This window comes from Schistocerca gregaria, chromosome 2 (assembly GCF_023897955.1).
Source record: "Schistocerca gregaria isolate iqSchGreg1 chromosome 2, iqSchGreg1.2, whole genome shotgun sequence".
Lineage (NCBI taxonomy): Eukaryota > Metazoa > Arthropoda > Insecta > Orthoptera > Acrididae > Schistocerca > Schistocerca gregaria.
The window spans coordinates 967,589,823-967,595,943 of record NC_064921.1 but is presented as its reverse complement, the minus strand read 5'-3'; the positions used below and the strand labels follow the sequence as shown (position 1 = coordinate 967,595,943).

General features: G+C 44.4%; 2 non-coding genes across 2 annotated transcripts; one reads left to right on the top strand and one right to left on the bottom strand.

Moving 5' to 3' along the window:
- Positions 1 to 618: 618 nt before the first annotated feature.
- Positions 619 to 690, bottom strand: Trnaq-uug (transfer RNA glutamine (anticodon UUG)). Its single transcript has one exon. It is a non-coding gene; the product is annotated as a tRNA-Gln (tRNA).
- Positions 691 to 4,556: 3,866 nt separating this feature from the next.
- Positions 4,557 to 4,628, top strand: Trnap-ugg (transfer RNA proline (anticodon UGG)). Its single transcript has one exon. It is a non-coding gene; the product is annotated as a tRNA-Pro (tRNA).
- The last annotated feature ends 1,493 nt before the right edge of the window (positions 4,629 to 6,121 follow it).

The following is a 6,121-nucleotide window of genomic DNA, read 5'->3' as shown; positions in this document are numbered from 1 at the left end:
GCGGCAAGATATCAGTAGGTGGCGGGGTGCACACCTGCTTCGTTGTACGGCCTGTTGGTCTAGGGGTATGATTCCTGCTTTGGGGGCAGGAGCTCCTGGGTTCAAATCCCGGACAGGCCCTTCTTTTCACTTTCGCGACAACCAAGCATTACGATAAACTAGCGAGTCTCTGGAAGTAAGCCATGCAACAGGACAAACTGCATGTCGGGCCACCGGCCAATGATACTGGCAAGTGCGTCTTGTGGAAAGCAATCTACGAAGCAGGATTAAGCCATGTTCGTTTACTTATATCTATACCTAAAGACTGACACGTATAACGATTCTATTCGTTTCCCAAGAACTAGTACATCGCATGCACGTTTGTTAAATGCACGCGCATGCAGCACCCAAAACGGAGAGATACTGGGACCCTCAGCTGAGGTCGTCTTCTCGCAGTTGAACCCCTTACGTTCCGTTATTAATCCTAGTAGCAAAAGCATAAGCATTTGGAGCGTTCCCCATTCACGTGTGGACTGCTATTAACAATTTGCATTACATGATCCTAGCTAAAATTCTGGATATACAATTCCAACTACCAGCTCGTACACATTTCTAGAAACGATCGCAAAACTCAGATTCAGGTTCCACCGAGACTCGAACTCGGATCGCTGGATTCAAAAACCAGAGTGCTAACCATTACACCATGGAACCGGGTGCCCCTCGCGGACTGGAATTGAGCAGCATCATGACATTAAACCTATTGTTGTTGTTGTTGTTGTTGTCTTCAGTCCTGAGACTGGTTTGATGCAGCTCTCCATGCTACTCTGTCCTGTGCAAGCTGCTTCATCTCCCAGTACCTACTGCAACCTACATCCTTCTGAATCTGCTTAGTGTACTCATCTCTCGGACTCCCTCTACGATTTTTACCCTCCACGCTGCCCTCCAATGCTAAATTTGTGATCCCTTGATGCCTCAAAACATGTCCTACCAACCGATCCCTTCTTCTAGTCAAGTTGTGCCACAAACTTCTCTTCTCCCCAATCCTATTCAATACCTCCTCATTAGTTACGTGATCTATCCACCTTATCTTCAGTATTCTTCTGTAGCACCACATTTCGAAAGCTTCTATTCTCTTCTTGTCCAAACTAGTTATCGTCCATGTTTCACTTCCATACATGGCTACACTCCAAACAAATACTTTCAGAAACGACTTCCTGATACATAATTCTATATTCGATGTTAACAAATTTCTCTTCTTCAGAAACGCTTTCCTTGCCATTTCCAGTCTACATTTTATATCCTCTCTACTTCGACCATCATCAGTTATTTTACTTCCTAAATAGCAAAACTCCTTTACTACTTTAGGTGTCTCATTTCCTAATCTAATTCCCTCAGCATCACCCGATTTAATTTGACTACATTCCATTATCCTCGTTTTGCTTTTGTTAATGTTCATCTTATATCCTCCTTTCAAGACACTGTCCATTCCGTTCAACTGCTCTTCCAAGTCCTTTGCCATCTCTGACAGAATTACAATGTCATCGGCGAACCTCAAGGTTTTTACTTCGTCTCCATGAATTTTAATACCTACTCCAAATTTTTCTTTTGTTTCCTTTACTGCTTGCTCAATATACAGATTGAATAACATCGGGGAGAGGCTACAACCCTGTCTCACTCCTTTCCCAACCACTGCTTCCCTTTCATGCCCCTCGACTCTTATTACTGCCATCTGGTTTCTGTACAAATTATAAATAGCCTTTCGCTCCCTGTATTTTACCCCTGCCACCTTTAGAATTTGCAAAAGAGTATTCCAGTCAACATTGTCAAAAGCTTTCTCTAAGTCTACAAATGCTAGAAACGTAGGTTTGCCTTTTCTTAATCTTTCTTCTAAGATAAGTCGTAAGGTCAGTATTGCCTCACGTGTTCCAACATTTCGACGGAATCCAAACTGATCCTCCCCGAGGTCTGCATCTACCAGTTTTTCCATTCGTCTGTAAAGAATTCGCGTTAGTATTTTGCAGCCGTGGCTTATTAAACTGATAGTTCGGTAATTTTCACATCTGTCAACACCTGCTTTCTTTGGGATTGGAATTATTATATTCTTCTTGAAGTCTGAGGGTATTTCGCCTGTCTCATACATCTTGCTCACCAGCTGGTAGAGTTTTGTCATGACTGGCTCTCCCAAGGCCGTCAGTAGTTCTAATGGAATGTTGTCTACTCCGGGGGCCTTGTTTCGACTCAGGTCTTTCAGTGCTCTGTCAAACTCTTCACGCAGTATCGTATCTCCCATTTCGTCTTCATCTACATCCTCTTCTATTTCCATAATATTGTCCTCAAGTACATCGCCCTTGTATAAACCTTCTATATACTCCTTCCACCTTTCTGCCTTCCCTTCTTTGCTTAGAACTGGGCTGCCATCTGAGCTCTTGATATTCATACACGTGGTTCTCTTCTCTCCAAAGGTCTCTTTAATTTTCCTGTAGGCAGTATCTATCTTACCCCTAGTGAGATAAGCTTCTACATCCTTACATTTGTCCTCTAGCCATCCCTGTTTAGCCATTTTGCACTTCCTGTCGATCTCATTTTTGAGACGTTTGTATTCCTTTTTGCCTGCTTCATTTACTGCATTTTTATATTTTCTCCTTTCATCAATTAAATTCAATATTTCTTCTGTTACCCAAGGATTTCTAGCAGCCCTCGTCTTTGTACCTACTTTATCCTCTGCTGCCTTCACTACTACATCCCTCAGAGCTACCCATTCTTCTTCTACTGTATTTCTTTCCCCTATTCCTGTTAATTGTTCCCTTATGCTCTCTCTGAAACTCTGTACAACCTCTGGTTCTTTCAGTTTATCCAGGTCCCATCTCCTTAATTTCCCACCTTTTTGCAGTTTCTTCAGTTTTAATCTACAGGTCATAACCAATAGATTGTGGTCAGAGTCCACATCTGCCCCTGGAAATGTCTTACAACTTAAAACCTGGTTCCTAAATCTCTGTCTTACCATTATATAATCTATCTGATACCTTTTAGTATCTCCAGGGTTCTTCCACGTATACAACCTTCTTTCATGATTCTTAAACCAAGTGTTAGCTATGATTAAGTTGTGCTCTGTGCAAAATTCTATTAGGCGGCTTCCTCTTTCATTTCTTAGCCCCAATCCATATTCACCTATTATGTTTCCTTCTCTCCCTTTTCCTACACTCGAATTCCAGTCACCCATTACTATTAAATTTTCGTCTCCCTTCACTATCTGAATAACTTCTTTTATTTCATCGTACATTTCTTCAATTTCTTCGTCATCTGCAGAGCTAGTTGGCATATAAACTTGTACTACTGTAGTAGGTGTGGCCTTCGTATCTATCTTGGCCACAATAATGCGTTCACTATGCTGTTTGTAGTAGCTTACCCGCATTCCTATTTTCCTATTCATTATTAAACCTACTCCTGCATTACCCCTATTTGATTTTGTGTTTATAACCCTGTAGTCACCTGACCAGAAGTCTTGTTCCTCCTGCCACCGAACTTCACTAATTCCCACTATATCTAACTTTAACCTATCCATTTCCCTTTTTAAATTTTCTAACCTACCTGCCCGATTAAGGGATCTGACATTCCACGCTCCGATCCGTAGAACGCCAGTTTTCTTTCTCCTGATAACGACATCCTCCTGAGTAGTCCCCGCCCGGAGATCCGAATGGGGGACTATTTTACCTCCGGAATATTTTACCCAAGAGGATGCCATCATCATTTAATCATACAGTAAAGCTGCATGTCCTCGGGAAAAATTACGGCTGTAGTTTCCCCTTGCCTTCAGCCGTTCGCAGTACCAGCACAGCAAGGCCGTTTTGGTTAATGTTGCAAGGCCAGATCAGTCAATCATCCAGACTGTTGCCCCTGCAACTACTGAAAAGGCTGCTGCCCCTCTTCAGGAACCACACGTTTGTCTGGCCTCTTAACAGATACCCCTCCATTGTGGTTGTACCTACGGTACGGCCATCTGTATCGCTGAGGCACGCAAGCCTCCCCACCAACGGCAAGGTCCATGGTTCATGGGGGGAGGATTAAACCTATAAGCTGCGATTTATTACATGGAGCGTCCTCAGGAAGTGTTTGCGTGGCTAAGGAAGCAACCAAGTAGGCTGAAAGTGGAGGGAGCAACTTGGAATGTAGCGAGAATTCTTGCCAGTATTCGTACATGAAATGATGTCTAAGGGTCAGGTAATCAAAATCGCGGAACAGCCACTTTCGTATGGTGGATGCTTTGTGCTGGAAGCAGCCTAGCTATGAAAACAGCTATGGACACAGAGTACTGTCGAAAAGTGCGTGCTGTCACACAACGCTACGTAGTGGGCGGATGGTGCGTGACACGATAACATTTGCACTTCACACGATCGACATACTGTCACACAACTCAAGCAGCTCTTTCAGCCTTCACATACACTGGTCCTCAGCACAGCTCATGTTGTTGGTGTCGGATTAAGAAACCTCTTTGAGAATATGGTCCATATTGGATGCTGCAACTAGCAAGTGCGGCAAGATATCAGTAGGTGGCGGGGTGCACACCTGCTTCGTTGTGCGGCCTGTTGGTCTAGGGGTATGATTCCTGCTTTGGGTGCAGGAGGTCGCGGGTTCAAATCCCGGACATGCCCTACTTTTCACTTTCGCGACAACCAAGCATTACGATAAACTAGCGAGTCTCTGAAAGTAAGCCATGCAACAGGACAAACTGCATGTCGGGCCACCTGCCAATGATATTGGCAAGTGCGTCTTGTGGAAAGCAATCTACGAAGCCGGATTAAGCCGTGTTCGTTTACTTATATCTATACCTAAAGACTGACACGTATAACGATTCTATTCGTTTCCCAAGAACTAGTACATCGCATGCACGTTTGTTAAATGCACGCGCATGCAGCACCCAAAACGGAGAGATACTGGGACCCTCAGCTGAGGTCGTCTTCTCGCAGTTGAACCCCTTACGTTCCGTTATTAATCCTAGTAGCAAAAGCATAAGCATTTGGAGCGTTCCCCATTCACGTGTTGACTGCTATTAACAATTTGCATTACATGATCCTAGCTAAAATTCTGGATATACAATTCCAACTACCAGCTCGTACACATTTCTAGAAACGATCGCAAAACACAGATTCAGGTTCCACCGAGACTTGAACTCGGATCGCTGGATTCAAAGTGCAGAGTGCTAACCATTACCCCATGGAACCGGGTGCCCCTCGCGGACTGGAATTGAGCAGCATCATGACATTAAACCTATAAGCTGCGATTTATTACATGTAGCGTCCTCAGGAAGTGTTTGCGTGCTAATGAAGCATCCAAGTAGGCTGAAAGTGGAGGGAGCAACTTGGAATGTAGCGAGAATTCTTGCCAGTATTCGTACATGAAATGATGTCTAAGGGTCAGGTAATCAAAATCGCGGAACAGCCACTTTCGTATGGTGGATTCTTTGTGCTGGAAGCAGCTTAGCTATGAAAACAGCTATGGACACAGAGTACTGTCGAAAAGTGCGTGCTGTCACACAACGCTACGTAGTTGGCGGATAGTGCGTGACACGATAACATTTGAACTTCACACGATCGACATACTGTCACACAACTCAAGCAGCTCTTTCAGCCTTCACATACACTGGTCCTGAGCACAGCTCATGTTGTTGGTGTCGGATTAAGAAACCTCTTTAAGAATATGGTCCATATTGCATGCTGCAACTAGCAAGTGCGGCAAGATATCAGTAGGTGGCGGGGTGCACACCTGCTTCGTTGTGCAGCCTGTTGGCCTAGGGGTGTGATTCCTGCTTTGGGTACAGGAGGTCCCAGGATCAAATCCCGGACAGGCCCTACTTTTCACTTTCTCGACAACCAAGCACTACGATAAACTAGCGAGTCTCTGGAAGTAAGCCATGCAACAGGACAAACTGCATGTCGGGCCACCGGCCAATGATACTGGCAAGTGCGTCTTGTGGAAAGCAATCTACGAAGCAGGATTAAGCCATCTTCGATTACTTATTTCTATATCTAAAGACTGACACGTACAAATATTCGATTCGTTCCCCAGGAACTAGTACATCGCATGCACGTTTGTTAAATGCACGCGCTTGCAGCAACCAAAACGGAGAGGTGCTGGGACAAGCAGC